Source organism: Mesocricetus auratus, unplaced genomic scaffold (genome assembly GCF_017639785.1).
Source record: "Mesocricetus auratus isolate SY011 unplaced genomic scaffold, BCM_Maur_2.0 Super-Scaffold_100015, whole genome shotgun sequence".
Classification (NCBI taxonomy): domain Eukaryota; kingdom Metazoa; phylum Chordata; class Mammalia; order Rodentia; family Cricetidae; genus Mesocricetus; species Mesocricetus auratus.
The window spans coordinates 54,006,975-54,026,693 of record NW_024429198.1 but is presented as its reverse complement, the minus strand read 5'-3'; the positions used below and the strand labels follow the sequence as shown (position 1 = coordinate 54,026,693).

Sequence of the window (19,719 nt, the reverse complement as noted above, 5' to 3'; positions counted from 1 at the left end):
AGCCATGAGGAGCAAGCCAGTGAGCAGCTCCCCTCCATGGCCTCTGAGTCAGCTCCTGCCTCCAGGTCCCTGCCCTGTTTGAGTTCCTGCCGTGACTGCCTTGGATGATGAACTGTGATGTGGAAGAGCGAATGAAACAAACCCTTTCCTCAAGGTGCCTGTGATCATACTTCACACAGTAACAGAAGCCCTAAGGTAATGCATCTTGTGAAAGCTGTGAGCGCCTGTGTACTTTGTCTTGTGAGCACCCTACCCACGGTCTCCAATGCACGTGTCTTGTGAACTCTGGGCCTATGGGCGAGCACCCAAGCTTGAGTCTTGTAAGTATTACACCCATGAACACCTACCTGTGTTCACTGTGCCCACAGTACGTCTAGGAACAGAATTGCTGAGTCATAAAATAACTCTGTGCTTAGCTTTGCTGGAACTGCTGAGCTGTTTTCCAGCATGCCGGCACCGCTCACAGCTGCAGTGTGCAAAGGTTCCCAATCGTCGCTTGCTCACGTTGCTTCATTTTTTTTATGGTCATCCAAGTTGGTATGAGATGTTATGTCATTGCTGTTTGTGCGCACTAATGATGCGGAGTCTCTTATTGCCGCCATGTGTTTGTGGGAGAAGTGGGGATGAGAGGCCTGTGGCTGTTTTGCTGTTAGGTCAGTGTCTTCTTTTGCTGTGGAGCTAGAAAGATCTTTCAGTATTCTGGATCCTAGACTCTTATCAGATACATGCCCTGAGGATGTTTTGTTCTATTCTGTAAGCTTGCCTTTTGCCTCTTGTGGTCTTGTGATTTGATACACAGGAGTTCAAAGTGTGTGTGTGTACGTGTGTGTGTGTGAGAGACAGAGAGAGAGAGAGAGAGAGAGAGAGAGAGAGAGAGAGAGAGAGAGAGAAAGTGTACACATGTATGTGTGAGGGCTGTGAGTATTGATCAATTGTAGTCAAATGGAATTGTTGATAATCTTATTTTTCAATTATTTGTTATTGGTGCCTAGAGATACAGCTAAAGTTTATAAAATGCTCTTGTATGTGGAGATGCTGGAAGTTCGCTCAAAGGTTCGTCTCAGTTCTTTCCAGTCTTTTTTAGTCATTAGTTTGCCTTCTTTGCTTTGTGATTCCAGTGAACAGTGGTTTCCAGTAAACGTGGGCTGTAGTCAGAGTGGACATTCTTGCTATGTTGTCCATTTCAGAAGAAATCTTCTGCATTTCATAGTGTTAATTGGAAGGGTTTCTTTTTTTCAAACCCCTGTGTCAGACTGAGGCCCCTCCTCTTCCCACTATTCTGAGAATCTGTGTCATGACCAAGCATTACATTTTGTTAAATGCTGTCCTTGTATCTACTGAGATCCTTGTCTTTTTTCTTATTAATTCTGATAATGTGATGGATATTCTAAATGATTGGTATTGAAATAATAAAACAATCTTGTATTCCTGGGAACAGATCCACTAGGTCATGCTGTATTGTCCCTTAAAAAATGCTGTGCTCAATTTGGTAGTATTTTTCTTAAGGATTTTTGTGTCTGTATCCATGAGGAATATTGGTCTGTGGTTTTCCTTTCTTGTAATGTCGTTGTCTGGTTTTGGATTGGGGTTTGTGTTAGTCAGATTTCTGTTACTATAACAAATGCCTGAGCTTATGAATGTACAGAGAGAAAAGGCTTGTTTTGGCTTGTAGCTTCAAAGGTTCCCATCTGTGAGGGATTGGCTCTATTGCTTTGGGCCCTGGGTGAAGCTGCACATAACAAAAGAAACACATGCTGGGCTCAAACTGCTCACCTCATGACTGAAGAGTGAAGGAGAGGAAGAGGAAATGGCTGGGCGTCCATGCACAGTGTCCACCATGTTAACGCCCTGCACGAGTGTGGGAAGAGAGGGTGTATGTACATCAGTGTGCACCAGCGGCTAACACCAGCAGCTGACCCCTCCTTTTTCTGTTCTGTTCAGCTCTCAAGACTAAAGTCAGACACATGAGCTCAGTGTGTCTTGTGCAATAACGTTCACATCTCTGGTAAGGTTTTTGTTCAGGCAAGGTGCTCTGCCTCTTTCACGGCCCCAGCCTCCCCCCAGAGCAGTGACTGTCACTCAACATGTTCCATAAGCAAACCGTGACCAAACCAATGTCTAAAATAGCACTGGTCCTTTTCCAATTAGAGAAATGGAACACCACGTCCTGGGGACCTACTATAGGCTTGTGTCCACCAAAAAGTCATACTCCAAAGTCTAAAGTCATAATACATATAAGAGGGCATTTAGAGCTTATGACATCATAGGGTGGAGTCCTGATCCAATAGGTTTAATACAGTCACACTCCCATTGATATAACAAAACACCTGAAGCTGAGTACTTTATACTGAAAGTGTTTTATTTAGGTCACAGTTTGGGAGGTTGGAACCCACCCAAGATAGGGTGGAACCATTTGCTCAGCCTCTGATGAGGAGCCCCTGGCTGAGACACATCATAGTGGACGGCATGACAGTTAAGGCGCAAACAAGAGAGAGAAATTACGTAGGAGACAAGAAGCTGGAGAGCAGGATGATGGACCAACCTTGCTCTCTTGTACAACTTATTCTCCCAGAAATTACACAGGATTCTAGAACTACATCAACACCTTCCAAGGGCAGGGTTTTGGTTACTTTTCAATTGCTGTGTCAAAACACCTCAACTAAGACACGGCTTGTAAAAGAAAGTTCTTGATCTGGGCCTCATAGTCCCAGAGGATGTAAGTCCAGGCCATCATGATGGGGATCACGGCAACAGGCAGAGAGGCATGGCACTGGAGAAGGAGCTGAGACCTACATCTTCATCCACGGTCACAAGGCACAAAGAGACAGGTGCTGGGAATGGCCCTGGGTTTTGAGACCTCAAAGTTCAGCTCCATAGATGCATCTCCTCCAACAGTGCCACACCTCCCAGTCCTTCCCAAACAGTTCCACCAACCTCTGCCGGAGTATTGAAATATATGAGCCTTAGGGACCATTCTCATTGAAGCCCCCACAGGCAACATCGCAGTCATCTAACCACCACTCTCTTACAGGTTTAACTACTTCAACACCACCACACGGAGGACAAAGTTTCACCCCAAACACCTGACAATTGAGGCATCAGGAACACTCTCTCTTTCTGTCTCTGTCTCTGTCTCTCTGTCTCTCTGTCTCTGTCTGTGTGTGTGTGTGTGTGTGTTTGTGTGTGTGTCTCCAAGACAGGAAGAGGCCCTTATAGAAATCTAATTGGCCATAGACCTTCATCCTAATTTTCTAGACCCAAGAACTATGAAAACTAAAGTCCTTGTTTGTACAACTCCTGTAGTATTCTGTTTTGAACAGCCCAGGCAGACTAATATAGGAGCTCCATGAAACAGGCCCGGTGTTTCCTGGTTCAACTCAAACTCTGGGCCCTCTGGTGGATGCTGAGGATGTGGTTGTCTGTCCGGAACCGCAGGCCTGGACAGGCCGCCCCTGCCTTCCCTCCTACCCCTGGTCCACAGGGCCCATTACACTTCGTCCTGTAGTCTTTGGAGATTCCTGCAGTTGGTTCTGCTCTTTTCCACAAACTGACGATCTTTCTCTGACATGAAACCTCTTTCCTCTGACCCTCACATTCACCTCAGTTTTCCGTAGTTCTCCCGATGCCCTAGGTGAGCAGCAGAACAGAGCACTGCTGGGACGGCAGCGGTGGGCTGAAGACTGCACCCCAGCCTGTGTCGCCCTCCAGATGCCGGGGGCTTGGAGCCTTTGGGTTGGGGAGTTATAGGATTCTTCTGAGCATGGTGGCTTACTGCGTTGAGTGCTACCCCCACTGTGGGGGCTGAGGCTTCCAGACTAAGCCTAGAATGTAGTTAAGCAGTTTAATAGGTCTGGCTTAGTATAGGAAGAAGAAGCTAAAAACAGCAGTGGCAGATGCTTGGCTAGCAAGAGCCAGGCCCTGGGTTCAGTCCTCAGCTCTGAAAAAGAGAAGTCAGGAGAAAAAACCGGTAGGGAATAAAAGTAGGGAACAATCCATGGATGTCTGATCACAGAGTGCTTCGAGTTACAAGGCCCTGGCTGGGAGGGGATGCGAACATTTGTACACAGCAGTATCTGGGTCATCTCCAAAGTCTTTTGTCTCCACCTGAGATGCAGAGACACAGAAATCCTTAACAGTCAGAGCCACCACACCTGGACGCCCACCGTGTGGACGGATGTGTGTGAGCTTTACAGCGGGCTCAGGCGGCAGAGGGGATGAGCACGCATGTTAGTTAGTTTTCCCCTCGCTGTGACTAAAACACCCGACAAGGCTAACTTAAGAAGGAAAGAATTTGTTTTAGCTCACAGTTTGAGGGGATACATCCCCAAGGGAGGCAGCTGGTCACATTGCTCCCACAGCCAGGAAGCAGAAACAAATGACCTCTGGTGCATGGTTCTCTTTTTCCTTCTTATTCAGTCCAGGACTTCGACTTATGGGATGCTGATACCACACCCAGTTAAACCTTTCTGCAACACCCTCATAGATGCGCCTCAGGGTGGTTTCCATGGCAACTCTGAATCAAGCCCTACCACGCTGTGTGTATGCAGGACAAGCCTGAGGGTCTGGCTCACTGGGGCTCGTTGAGGTTTCCCTCGCCTCCACGTGTTTTTGAAGCGGCAGCACAGTAGTCGGCCTGACACCATCTGGCATCAGCAGGAATGCTATAAATGTTTCCGTTTTAAGTCAGGCCAAAGCATTATTTTACAATATTATCAAGGCATTCCTTCCAGTAGTTCCCTAGTAAGTACAAATGCCAAACAAATGTCCACGGCGAAGGAAATCAATATAATAAGAAAATAAGAGATGAATTTATGCAATAATAACGCCCTTCTCCAGCCCAACTCGGGCCAGCTGAGTACATAGGACTCTGAATTTGTTCCAGAAGCTTCCACAGAAGCCAGGAATGTTTTGGACCTTTACTCCCACAGTTCAGTTGAACTGGCCTTTTGCCATGATGGAGAGTTTTATTTATTTGGTTTTCGTTTTCCAGCATGAAATCCTGACCTGTCTTGAGTCCCCCGAGTCTGGAGCTATGTGAATGACTTTAACTAGAGTCTTTCCGCTCATTTGTAAGGAGAAGGCTTCCTCTGGGGCGAGTGGGTGCCTGAAAGCTTCACCCTCAGAGAGGCAGGTTCTGCTTAGACAACAGCTCTGTTTGGACAGCTCATCTATCAGGACGTTTTCTCAACTCCCCTGTGGTAGTAAGTTTTGTTTGGGGCTAGCGCCACTTTCCCTCTTGAACCGTTAGGATTTTTTTTTATAAGCTGGTGGGCTTTTCTGTCTGGAGACCACATGCCCAGGCCTGTATCCCACATCATATCAAAGTGTACAACTGAGGGTGCCTAGGCATTTGTGTGTGCTGTAGAGGGCTGGCCTCAGATCTGTATCAGCGATCCTAAGGGGTATTCAGGGTAAAAGGGGGGAGGAGGGGGGGTAGAGGCAGGGAGGCATGGGGAGGGGCGGGGAGGGGGCAAAGAGGGGCTTGGAGGTTTCAGTTCAAAATAAAATGGCTGAGGGTTCTTTAAAAGTTAATTTGTAAATAGCATATGCATAGCCATTGTATCCAGAGGTACTTATGCCAGAGAAATGAAAAATATGTTCATACAAAACCTACAAGTGAGTTTTCATAGCAACTTTATATGTAATGGTCATAAACTTGAAGAGGTATAATGGCCCTTTAACCAGAAGATGGTGTGAGACCAAGACAGGAAAAATACACCTTGCAGGTTAAGGACTCTGTTTTCACTTAAGACAGTTAAGATTAAGTTCCTGTTTGTCCTGTGACTCCTGGACATTTTCTGGGAATCCAGAGATGGACCTGGTCAGAGCCCATCTACCTGGCCCGTATTTAATTAAAGCTTGCTTCCAATTTGGCTTTAAATTGTAGTAGTAGTCTTAATCTTGACCTGTGGGATTAACAATGGTTGAACACACTGTCTTAAGTGCATGCCATGGAATACTACTCAACAACTAAAAAGAGAACAAACTATTGATATACATAGTCACCCAGTGAGTCCCTTGAGAATTGTGTTTACTGGATAAAAACCAACCCCGCAAAGGTTACTTACTGTGTCTTCCCATGTGCATGACAGTCTTGAAAGGACGGGGTCATAGAAATGGAGAACAGGCGAGCTTCTGAGGGCTGGACAGGAGGTAAGAGGAAGTGACGTGTCTGCCTATCAAAAGTGACTTGAGGGGCTGTTATGTTGGGCACGTCAATCCCACTGATCGAGAATAAGACCACTACCACAGTTTAGAGCCAAATTTGAATCAAGCTTTAATTAAATACTGACCAGCTGGATGGGCTCAGGCCAGGTCCACACCCGGGTTCCTGGGAAATGGCCCAGAGTCAAGAATGGCAAGGACTTAAGGAAAACCCACAATTCATTGCATCTCCCATCAGGTCCAATCAGGGGCAAATATCTTGACTATTTTTTGCCTACATATCTCTTGCCCACATGTTACCAAGCACATCCGGTGCAGATGGGTCAAACAAACTTGTTCAGGGGAGTGAAAACATGTTATCTCCCATAAACAATAGCCTCCAGCGTTTCAGGAACCTTCTGTCCTTGGGCTTGCAGGTCCGAGGCATTTTGTGTCCTGGCTCTCTAAGGCATAGTAATTAAAACTTAAAGTGTAACTTTAGCTCACACAGGAACCCTTTGTGCTTGTCCGTATCCTGGATTGTAGTTTACAAGAGGCTGCTGTTGGGAGATGACGGCGACCAGCACTGGAGTGATACGACACACTCTCACTGCCCGCTGTCGTGCCTTCCCCGGAAGACCTGGGTGCCTTGGCTCCCACCAGCCTCACTCAACTCTGCTCATCTTCACACACTGTCCGTGTGCTTTTGTCTTCAGACCATTCCCTCTTTCTGTGACGATGCCGCACGGGATTGAGACCCACCTTAAGGAGCTCACTTAGTTACTGCTACAATGACCTTTTGTCCACACAGGAGCACAACCTGAGGACTAGGACTTCAGGAGATGCTTTTGGGTGACACAGTTCCACCCACAGGCAGGCCATGCTTGGAAAGAAGCAGAAATGGGAGGGCAGCCCTTGGGACTAAGCTGCAAACGCTGGACCAGAGCAGCCTCTCTGAGCTCATGCCCACACCCTGGGTCAGCTGACTCTGAGTCACTCCCACGACACCTTGGAAACATACTTATTGCAACTGTTTCTGAAGTTGTAACAGCAAAACGATTTTATTTTGTAGCTTTCCAACTTACAGTGTGTATGACCTTGGGGATGTCACTCACCACCAGATATATTTACTTGTGTGAAAATGAGTATAACATTCTGTTATTTATTTTAAAACTTAAAATATGATTACATCATTTCCCCTTCCCTGTCCTCCCTCCAACCTCTTCCATGTACCCCTCCTACTTTCTCTCAAAATACTAGTCTCTTTTTTGTTATTGTCAAGATACTTCTGTATATATACACACATACACACACTCTATCTCACACGCACGCACACACACATACATACACACTCACACTCTCTCACACATGCACACGTACACATACACACTCACACACACAAGCTGCCCGGTCCATTTAGTGGTACTTGATGTATATGTTTTCAGGACTGACCATTTGATATTGGATAACTAATTACGAGACTCATCCTTGAAGAGGGTTATTTCTCCTGCTCCCAGCATTCTTAGTTGCCTGTAGTTCATTGCCTGTGGTCAGGGTCCAGCGAGGGTTCTCACGCTTGTGGTAGTCTGTCTGTGTGGTAGTCTGTCTGTGTGGTAGTCTGTCTGTGTGGTAGTCTGTCTGTGTGGTAGTCTGTCTGTGTGGTAGTCTGTCTGTGTGGTAGTCTGTCTATGTGGTAGTCTGTCTATGTGGTAGTCTGTCTATCAGTGTTGCACTTCTTCTGCTCTCGTTTAAGTAGTCGCATTACTGAGGGATTGTGGGCAAATTTCCCTGTCATTTCTAGGAGACAATCCCATAGTAGATTGCCCGGTCATTTGACTCTCACAATTTTTCCTCCCCTTCTTCTGCCCAGTTCTTCGAATCTTAGATACAGGAGTCATATTGTGATGTATCAATTACGGGGCACCCCATAACCACTCTTCTCTGTATTCTGACTGGTTGTGGTTTTCTGTAACGGTCTCCTTCTGTTGCAAAGAGAAGTCTTTTTGATGAGGGGTGAGAGTTGCACTTTCTGTGAATGTAAGGATAGATATTTAGAACAAAGTTATGGATTATGCTGGCTTAGTTAAGTGGCAGTATAGAGCTCTCTAAGACCCATAGCCTCATTGGCCTGGGGTAGTTAGCTAGGTTCCAGTACCAGGCATGATTTCCCTCCTGTTGGGTGGGTCTTAAGTCCGATAAGAGAGCTGATGGTTGCTACAAGATATGAGCACTGCTATTGTCCCCTTAGGGTCATCATGCTGTGCTGGTTGCAGTGGTTCATAGGCACTGAAGCTGGGTAGCATCTCTGGTTGCTGTCTTTCCTTGAAAGCTTGCCCACTCCAGTTCTAGGACAACTAATCTTCAAGGAAGATCCAGCTCAGATCTTCCAGATCTTGTACCAGAAATGCATGCCGTCTTCACAATGGGAATTTACTTTCAACCTCTGAGAGGCAACTGAGTGGTAGCCTATATTGTTTTGGGAGTCTCTTGGATAGCCCTAAGCAACAACTCAAAAGGTGGCGACCTGTGTCTGATATAGGGGGTTTTGTTAGATACTCTATGACTCTTGGGGTAGGTATTGTTAGCCCAAGTGGGACAGCCTGATTTGATATATATAGCACATACATCATAACTGCTTTTTAACTAAAAAAAAAAAAAGGTTTCTTTTCCTAAAGACAAGGGCATTTAGTTAGTAGCACTTTCTTGACAATCAAGTAGGTCTCAATGATTTATCTTTGCCCCATTCCCTAAGTCCTCCAGTTGGGAAGTAGGTGGATAAGGATAAGGTTCAGATCATGAAATCTCAGGGTACTTGGAGAGTCGCACACGAGCTGTAGAGCTCCTCCAGGAGTTGGAGAGGCCAGGGTGCAGTGGGTGACTCTGGCCTAAGAACCAGAGTCTGCGGAACACACAAGCAAGGAACATGTCAAACAGAAGGTGACAAAGAGGCAGAGTGTGGTGCCTCCGACGGGAAGGCAACTCTTCATGCCGCTTCAAGGATCCTAGACCAGGTATGATGTCCTCCCTCTCTATCCTTTTCCCAGATGCAGAATGAATTCTCAGGCTGGAAAGGACCCAAGGGAAGTGGTCAGGCCCAGAACTGTACATTGAGCTCAGCAGCTTTCCCATTTCAGTGAGGATGGAAAATCATAAAACATGATCTCAAAAGGCCTTCCACCTCTCCCAGGACACAGGGAAAGATTTATGTCAGCCTCAGTAACAAACAAAGTCAAAATTCAATCTAGAATTCTCTATTCTGGGCTCTAGTTAGTGTACATGCTTGTTAATAAACACTTGGAATAATTTCCTTCTGGGAAAATAATGAAGCTCTTGATGTTTGGATAAGTAGATTTTTCAAATCAAAGTTCAGCTCTCAAAGTGCCTAGTGAAGAACACTTTGGGCCAGCGATGGTGCACACCTTTAATCCCAGCACTTGGGAGGCAGAGCCAGACAAAATTTTGGGGTTTCAAGGCTAGCCTATAGTCTACAAAACAAGTCCCAGGAGAGCTAGGACTGTTACACAGAGAAACCCTGTCTCAAAGCAACAAAAAAAGAACATTTTTGGTATCTGAGGGTGAAACATCAAGGTTACAACATTGTAGGTTTGCTCAATTTAACCTTAATTTTTACTACTCCTTCATATCCAAATGCTCTAAAATAACTGTTTTCTGTTGGGAATACATGCAGCTGAAACTAATAGTTATGGAAGTGAAGGGGTTGACAGAGCTTCCCCTCTCAAAACAATGGAATGGAATTGTTGAACAACAAATCAACAAACTCAATCAAATGAGTGAACAAAAGCCATGTCAACCCAGGTGAAATTTTTCTGGCTCTCCTGTGCCTCCATGCTTGCTGGCGAGTGTGCTTACACTGTCAGTGGAGAGATGACCTTCACTTGGTTTAGAGTGGAAGTATGGAAACCCACAGCCAGCAGCAAGTGGCTTGACGTTGCTGTCCTGGTTGAGATGCACGATACGGGACTGGGTAGAAGTTTCACAGGAGTAGCCTGGAATGGAGGATGTGTGGTGGGCTTGGTCAACAGCATTCCATGTGCGTGGCTGTTCATGAACACACACAGTGAGGACCCAGGAGGGTGTGGAGCTAAAGCAAGAGCGCCAGAATTGAAAATGTCCCCAATTTTACTATGTTCCCTAATTCAAGCAAAGATCCACCAGCAACAGACTGTAGGTTCTGACCAGTCACAGAGTGACCATTGAGCTACACAGACAGAGGTGACTCATGAGAAACCAGTCCCATACTCCCATGTGGTGGTTTGAATAAGAAAGGTCCCCACAGACTCATATATTTGAATGATTAGTCACTGGGGAGTGGAACTCTTTGAAAGGATTAGAAGGATTAGGAAGTGTGGCCTTGATGGAGGAAATGTGTGTGTGTGTGTGTGTGTGTGTGTTCTTTGAGGTTTTAAAAGCTCATGTCTAGCCCAGGTTTTCTCTGCCTCTTTTGGCCTGCAGATTGCAGCTCTCAGTTCTGGGCCATGCTCCCTGCTATGAAGATAACTAACTAACCCTCTAAAATTGTAAGCAAGCTGCCAATTAGTTCTTTCTTTTATAAGAGATGCCATGGTCATAGTGTCGCATCACTGCAATAGAAACCCTAACTAAGACATCCCACCAAAACCAAGTATAAGTGACATTGTTTCAAAATTAAGCAGAAATATCAAGAGATACATCCTGCAGGCCAATAGATCAAGTCACAGCATATATTTTTATGAACCAGAGAGATAGCTTAGCAGTTGAGAGCACTTGTTCTTCTAGAAGATGCCAGCACCCATGTAGTGGCTCACAGCTGTTTGTCTATAACTCCTGTCCCAGGGTATCTGATGCTCTCTTCTGGCTCTTACCAAGCACACACATACACACATGGTAAGCATACATATATACAGGCAAATATTCACACACATAAAATAAAATAAAAATAACGTGAAAAACCACACACACACACACACACACACACACACAGCAGCAGCAGTAATAAGTAAGATTTTCAGAGGAGAAAAAGAAAACAGAATCCAAACTTAATTTTACATATTTCTGAAGAGATCCACACTTTAACAAAAACTGTGAATTACATAAGAAGTGAGCCTTTCTGGGTAACGTCCATGGAAACTGTCTTTGTCTAGATGTTGGATTCAGCAAACACTTGAAAGCTGCTATTTGAAATATGTTGAAAAAAATAAAAGAAAACCATGTTTAAAGAATTTAAGGAAATATTATGAAAATGACTCAAGAAGCAGAAATATCAATAAAGAAATAAGATTTTTGAAAAACCACATGGAAAAGTCTGGAGTTGAAAAATTTCACAGCAAAGAGAAACACTGATTGCATGGGGCCAGGAGTATTCTTGAAGTATCAGAATTTTAGTGAGTTTTCAGGCAGATAAACTGTTATCCTATCTGAGAAACCAAGAGGAAAGAAAGAAAGGCAAGAGAAGGCTGGGAGTTTGTGGGGCACATAGACCCCGCCAGCTGCAAATGAGCTCAAGATGAGAAAAAGGGAGGAAAAATGCCAAGACATATGGGCTGAGCACTCCCTAATTTGAATGAGTGCATTAATTTGAGGTTCAGGAACACAAATCTGGGCTCTCTTTTTGACCCCAGTGGCCACGGGTGCACTGGAAAGGAGACTAGTCGCTGAGTATGTATCAGCTTGGCCACTTAGAAAACTGTTTTTTGTTTAAGAAATTTGCTTGGGGGAAGTATGTAACCTGAAAAGGTTTCCTTTTCTGTTTAAAATGGTATCAGACCATTCTGTCACAGTGTTATTTAAAAGGGTTGCGCTCTAGTCAGCAATGACGGAAGACAACGGAGGAAGCATGGCATCTCAAAGTGCCTAAAGAGTGTCATTCAAATAACGCTACAGGCAGCAGAACTAACACTCAAACACACTCTCAGATAAATAAAGAATGAAATATTACATTGCTAATAGTCCTGACTTAACCATCCCCCCCAAAAATGCTAAGAAGTCTTTCAGTGTGATAGCTTGCTGTCACTATTACAGCACCTGAGGCGATCAACTCACAAGGAGATAAGGGGCTGCGATGAGGCAACACATGACCATTGGCTATCACTGGAGCAGAGGTTGTTACGGTAAGTTGATCTTGTAGCCATGGCAACAAGAATGCACAGCGATGCAGTGATAGCAAGGTCTATGCTGATGCTGATGGGGTATTTTCACTGCTTTGGAAGGCGGGGACTGCTAGACCCTATCTTGAGAGTCCAGCCATGCACCTCTTCCTGTCCCTTGGCTGCACCTGGTCTTGGGGAGCTCTGAAGTAGGGGGGAAGTGAAAGGTTAACTGAAACAGGGTCCTATTGATGCAAGGTGACTCAGTGGATGGAGTGCTTGCTATGCAAAAATGAGGTCGAGTTCTGAACCCCCGATATGTACATAAAATCTGGGAGTGGCAGTGCAAATCCAGTGTGTAACACTGGGTTGTTGGAGAAAGGTTAACCTGAAATGGCGATCTTCAGGGCCCATGAGAGACCCCCGCCTCAAAAAACTAAGGTGATAGGAGAGGATGCCTGACGTCAGCCTCTGGCCTCCACACATGCATACAGGCATGCGTGAACAAATGCTCAAGCACACACATGTGCACATATCACATCCATGTGCATGCGTGCACACACCAAGACATACAAAAGAGACCAAAAAAGTACCAGACTTGTACGCTAAAAAGTATAAAACATCTTGAGAAAAGTTAAAGATCTGTGTAAGCAGAGAAACATTTTGCCTATGTAAAAAGCACTACTATTGGAATGGTAGTTAGCTGGCAGAGGTAGCAGCATACACTTGCTCAGGAGCCTGAATCCTCAAGATGTGAACTTGAGGCAAGCATGGACCACATGGAGAGACCCTGTCTCAAAGCAAAATGCAGCTCTCAGTAAAATGTCCTATACATTTAGCAGAGTCCTAATCAAAATCCTAACAGGGTTTCCTGTTTCTGTTGGCAATCCAATCCCAAATGCATATGAAATGTAAAGGACCTGGACTAATAGTTAAAGTGCTTTTTAAAAAGGAAAACGAGTCGGGCGGTGGTGGTGCATGCCTTTAATCCCAGCACTCGGGTGGCAGAAGCAGGAAGATTGCTGTGAGTTCGAGACCAGCCTGGTCTACAAGAGCTAGTTCCAGGACAGCCACCTCCAATGCCACAGAGAGAAATCCTGTCTTAAAACAAACAAACAAACAAACAAACAAGAATTTGGAAGGCTCATTGTAGGTGCTCAAGCAGTACAGTTGGATGTGGTGGTGAACACTTGTAATTACAGCGCTTGGGAGGCAAAGTGGGTCATTTTAGGTGACAGCCAGCCTGTTCTAAATAGTGAGTTCTAAGCTTGTCATATGTAGAGCTATGTAGCAAAATGTTTTCCTTAAAATTCCTTCCCTCAATAACACAGAACAAAAGAAACTCCAAAGCTGTAGTGATTGAGACAGTGGGGGCTATGAACACGAAGCACAGACGTACAGCTCAACGGGACGTATAGATCACGCATACGGGTCAATTGAGAGTCCAAAAGTTGGAATGGCAAGACGGTTTAGAGCGTGACAGCAAGTTGCGTTCAACCCTTGGGCTTGCATGGTTGAGGGATACAGCTGACTCCCATAACTCGTTCTCTGACCTCACAGCCTCTCACACACAGTTAATTGAGGGCAGGGTTTAAACGGGTTCACCAGGCCCAAGATAAATGATAAATAGATGTTTTATTGGGGAACAGCTTACACAGATAAGAGGAAATAACCACCGCGACCTTCCTGCTCCAGAAGAAGCAGTCTCTGCCTTTCCCATGCTTCTGCCACCCAAGACAGCGAGAGCCCACAGCTCTTCTACCTTAAAGTGTGGCCACCACTGCAAGTTCACTGCCAAGGCAAGATGCCACTACAGTTAATTTTGTTAACTGAGAAAGAAATTTGCCTCTATGTTTATCATCGACTAATTTTTTTTTAACAAAGGCAGTGAGGTAGTTCATTTGATAAAGATTAGCCTTCCACAAATCTTCCTGGGACAATTGAATATCCTCAAGTTGGAAAATTCAATTAGACATGAAAATTGACCCTAAATGTACCAAGGACTGAAAATTATGAAACATTTAGGAGAAAACGCTACAGAAATTTATTGCAGTTTGGGACTGGGTATAGAATTGTTCAATAGCATTTGAAAAGCACAGTACAGTATGAGCATAAATAAATAGATAAGACCACCAAAATTTAAAGTTTTTCAGTCAATCAGTTCAAGGAAAAGAAATGGAGATGCAGCTTAGTTAGCTAGTAGAGAGTTTGTAGCATGAAGAAGACCCTGAGTTTAATCCCTGGTACCACATAGATCAAGCATGGTGGTTCAGGCCTGTGAGTAAAACCCTGGGGAGGTAGAGGCTGGAAGATCAGAATTCCAGGGTCACTCTCATCGTGAGACTGCCTAGAAACAAAACAAACAAGCAGAAAACATGTGAAGGCAAACTACAAACCATGAGAGACGTTTACAAATTTATGCCATAAGGGATTTGTACCCAGAATACATAAAGATCTGGAGAGATGCCTCAGTAAATAAGAGCAGTTACCGCTCTTGCAGGGGACTTGGGTTTGGTTCCCAGCACCTACATACAGGATGGCTCACAACCGCCTGTAATCCCAGCTACAGGGGATCGGACACCTTCCGGCCTGCACAGACACTGAATCCACGTGGTGCACGTATATGCACCAAGGCACACACTCATACACATAAAAGAAAATAAATCTTTTTTTTAAAGACCTCTTACAATTTGTCAGTTTGTGAGTCAATCTACTCAACCTGAGAATAAGCCAAAGATTTTCACAGGGCTTTCACTACCAGTGGCATTCAAATGACGAGAAAAGTGTGTGGTGACATGCTTCTGACCAGTGTGAATGGGCAGAATATATAGGGGATGGCTCTCCAGGCAGCAGGAGTTGGGGCAGGGTTGTCCTGCTGTCCTAGAATCTGTGATGCCTAAATCCAGTCTGTGAATGGTCAATATGGTAAGAGCAGCTCTAGTCTGGAACGCGTTTATTGCTGGTAGCCATGACGATGTTCTGTCTCAAGACTCTGCCTTTTTCAGAGCGTGCTGTCGCCATGTCACTGGAACCTCATTGACACAGAGGATCAACGTGTTCCCAAGACCGGTCTTTCCTGGCCACCGGATTGCCTCCTAACATCCCTCTCCTAGCCTAACCACATCAGGAGTGGCAGCGGCCCTGCCCTTAGCCTTCCGCTCCTGGTAAATTGCGCTGTTCCTGGTTGGTACTGAATAGTTCCACTCTTCTGGTTTAGCTCTTTGAAATAAAGGGCTGTGTCCCTTCACCTGTCATGTCTTATAAAGGAAAGAACAGGGAGAGAAGTGAAAACATTTTCCATGGCATTTCCGAGCAGTCCCTAGCTGGGACTCATAAAAGCGGGAGCCAAGCATGGGAAGGAAGTGTGGTTTTCTGAGCTTTGCTGAATAGAGGGAATTTCTCTTGTGGGGCAACTTGCTTGGAACTAGAGAGAGGTGCAGCTGAGACACATGATTCTCATTACCACCTCCAGCCTTTCCGACAGGACACAGAAATAACTGGACACACTCTGTTTTAATTGTGATCCTTCAGCTTTAAAGAAATGACCAGTGGGAACCTGCAAGCCGCTACAGAGCTCCATTTTACATTCCCTGGTTTCAGCCTGGTGTGGATTTCCTTCAGCAGGGACATGGTCACAGCCACAATTGCTGCTTGTTGTTACAGCCCTAAGATTTTCACCCAAACCCACATGAACCCATTTATCTCTGTGTGTTTCTCTGCATATACTCTCCTCGCTTGGTACCTTTATCCTTTTAGGGTACATAGGGACAGTTATATTTCCTCAACCCCTCCTGGAACAGAGAAACAGGGGCAGGAGCCTCATGGCGAATGACCGTAGAGAGTGGAGCACACTCAGTGCCTGGAACGGCTTCCCAACCTGTCTGGAGTTCTACCCTCAGGAATAGTCATGGATGTTGGAAAGTGCTTCATGTCAGGACACAGGCTCGGGTGAAACCCAACAGCACAGGTGACAGTGAGACCCCACAGCTGAACTTCAGCAGAGCCCGATCCCTCCCTCCCTTCCTTCCTGTCAGTGGCAACAGAGATGAAGACACACAGAGTTCCACGTGTCAGGTACAGCAGCCTGGGGCATTCGTTCCTTTGGTCTTATAGGGACCTTGACTCAGGTAAGACCGTATCCTTGGTTTCAGCATATGAAAGAATTTCAGAGTGAGCTAGTGTAGAGAGAAGCCTTTTCCTTGCTAGCCACTTTAGTTTTTCTTTATCCAGTCGCCTGGGCTCTGCCGAGTTGTAGTCCCCAAATAACACACAAGACGCTGTATTAATTATGAAGCTGTTGGCCTTGATTGTTTTACACTGCCTATCTCTGACTTAAGTATTTATCCCATAATTGTTAATCTAAGTATTTCTCTTCTCTTAGAAGAGTTCAGGACATTTACTTCTCTGGTGGGCTACATCGTGACTCTCTGTGTTTCTCCTACCCAGAGTCCTCCTGGACTCCTAGTCCCACCTATCTTGCTTCCCCATTGGCCAACAGTGCTTTATTGACATATACGCAGACCTTCCCTCATCATCGGTGACTGTCCAGGCAGTAAGATGTCTCTGTCAATCCTAGTGTACATATTATCCTTCTGTGGTCTTTGATGGAGTTGAAGACAGATAGTTATAATTATAGTTTTCCTTAGTTATGATAAAAGATAAGCTATATATAGAACTTTGGACTCACAAGGATGGGATGGATGATATTTTCTTTAAATCTTGCTGAATGTTGATAGACAAAATATTGTAACTGTGCTTTTGATAACTGTTCTGTTATATATAATTTGACTATGTTAAAATTAAGACCTTTCTTTTTGTTTAGACAGAAAAGAGGAGATGATGAAGGAAGTTTTGCGTATATGTCAATAAAGCACTGTTGGGCCAATAGGAATCTAGATAGGTGGGACTAGGAGTCCAGGAGGATTCTGGAAAGGAGAAACACAGGGAGTCAAGATGTAACCGCCATAGGGATAAGAAGCCCAGAAACTTTTCTCCAGTAAGAGAAATACTTAGATTAACAATTATGGGGTAAATACTTAAGTCAGAGCTAGCCAGTAAGAAACAAGCAAGGCCAACAGCTTCATAATTAATTCAGCGTCTTGTGTGTTATTTGGGGACTACAACGCAGCAGAGCCCAGGCGACTGGCAGGGAGGAAAAACCAAAGCAGCAGACAAGAAAAAGGCATCTCTCTACAAGCCAGTATGACTTAGAGATGGATTTCACTACAGGAAACAGAGAAGTGGCGTGGGGACCCCAGCACCCATGAAGTTCCGGTCTCTGGACTCCCTGAAGACAGCCTACACAGAGCAAGAGCTGAGCCGGCTTTCTTCGGGAGCCAAGAGGATAAACAGAACGTGCGCGATTGGTGCTGTAGCCACGATTCCCATTACAAAACAAAATCAGATGAGAGAGGACAGCGCCCCAGTGCTTTGCTGGCTGAGTTACTCCACAGTCACATGCCATCTTCCCGCTCCCCCTAGTTCCACATTTCTTAAAGAAGTCATCTTGGTACACGCTCTAGTTTCGCTTCTGTTGCTCCGACAGACGCCGATGAAAAGCAACGCAGAGGAGGAAATGGCTTGTTTGTGTCACAATTCCAGGTTACAGTCCGTCCTTTCGAGGAGCTCAGGCAGGAACTCGGGCAGCTCTTAGTGCCACATATGCATTTGAAGGACAGAGAGAAACAAATGTTTTCACGCTGTCTCCTGGCTTCTGTTAGCCCGCTCGCTTCACTCTTACCGTTCAGAGCCCAGCACATGGGACGGTGACCCCACTTTTAGGGTGGTTTTCCTACATCAATTAACAATCAAGACAACCCCGGCAGACTCCTTGTGGGGCAGCGTCCTCTAGGATGTCCCTCATTCAGACTCTCTTCTGGGTGACTCTAGGTTGTGGCAAGTTGATATTTAAAACTAGCCAGTACAGTATGGAACCAGAGCACGGTTTAGTTGGTTCCTTTATGTAAATAAAAGTGTGAAGCACACACACACACACACACACACACCTACACATCAAGACACAAACAGCAAAGCATTCCTGGGTCGTAAAACAAAATACAGAGATTTAAGTTGATTTTCTTTTTTTGTTGTTGTTGTTGTTGCATTTATTTGGTGTGTGTGTGTGTGTGTGTGTGTGTGTGTGTGTGTGTGTGTGTGTAGGTCAGAACAGGGTTGTAGGAGACAGTTCTCTCTTTCTATCATGCTGGTACTAGGAATCAAATTCAGAACCTCAAGGCTTGGCAGCAAATGCCTTTACCCACCAGTCCTGAATACCAAGACTGTGTCACATTAATAACACAGCTCTTATATATTATAGAAAACGTATGGTGAGGAATATCAGAAGGGTAGTGCCTGGAAATGATTTCCAGATTAGCCATGAAATCAAGAAGTTCCAGTAAATGTAGAAACAACGGCTCGTGCAGATGATGATGAGTGTGTGTCACTTAGGGCTACAAATTGCTGTCTTTGAACAAGGCAAGCTTGGCCACAAACCCTGGCCTACAAAAAAGGCATTTCAATCTCAGGAATGATTCGTGAGATCCACATGTGATCCATCCAGCAAGTGTGTCTGATGTTGCTCTGTCAGTTGCTTGTCCTTCTTTCAGACATCTCCTAATAAACCTGAACACATGAGTTTGGCAGTCCCCAGTGCTGTCGGAGAGGGGATGCTGGTCTTCTTAGTCATTGTGACCGTGTCTCTGGCCCTATGGGCATTCCTTGCAACAGCCCTCCAGCAGTGAGAACCAGCCATGCATGGATGGGCCAAAGGCTTGCCATCACTGGTTGATAGTTGATAATTTGCCACCATTCAGGTCCCATGGAGTGTGAATCTCTTTAGAAAGGGACCCAGATGCTCCCCTCTCCAACTGGATCCCGAATGTACAGCCTGGCTGAGCGTGGAACAAAGATATCTCAATTCTCCTGGCACCTTTCTCATAAAACTTTACATTTCCTTTCTTCATGGTGGGTGTGATGGTTAGTTTTATTTGTTTATTTGTTTTTTGAGACAGGATCTCTCTATGTAGTCTTGACTATTCTGGATCTCTTTTTAGACAAGACTATCTTCTAACTTAGAGATCCTCCTGCCTCTGCCTTCTGAGTGCTGGGATTAAGGGTGTGTGCAGCCACACTTGACTTAATGTTAGTCAGTTTTGATAGTCAAGGAAGAATTGTCTGGATTGTGTTGGCCTGTGAGCTTACCTGTGAAGGACTGTCATAATTATGTTAATTGATATAGCAAAGCCCAGGCCACTGTGGGCGACACCATGCCCTGGGTTCTGAATTACAGGGTAGAGGAAGCCAGCTGAGCAGCATGCCACAATCATTTATTTCTCTCTGCTCTTGACTGGATGTGATGGGACCAGTTGTTTTAAGTTACTGACGCTGTGTCTCCCCTGCCATGATGGACTATCACCTGGAATTGTGAGCTACAATAAATTCTTTCTTCCCTAGGTTGCTTTTTGTCAAAGTATTTTTATCACAGCCATAGAAA

At 45.1% G+C, this 19,719-nt stretch overlaps 1 long non-coding RNA gene across 1 annotated transcript; it reads left to right on the top strand.

Annotated features, from left to right (window-relative positions):
* The first annotated feature begins 49 nt into the window (after positions 1-49).
* LOC110343416 lies at positions 50-18,300 on the top strand. Its single transcript, XR_002385680.2, has 4 exons — positions 50-195; positions 12,163-12,251; positions 15,233-16,354; positions 17,457-18,300. It is a non-coding gene; the product is annotated as an uncharacterized LOC110343416 (long non-coding RNA).
* The last annotated feature ends 1,419 nt before the right edge of the window (positions 18,301-19,719 follow it).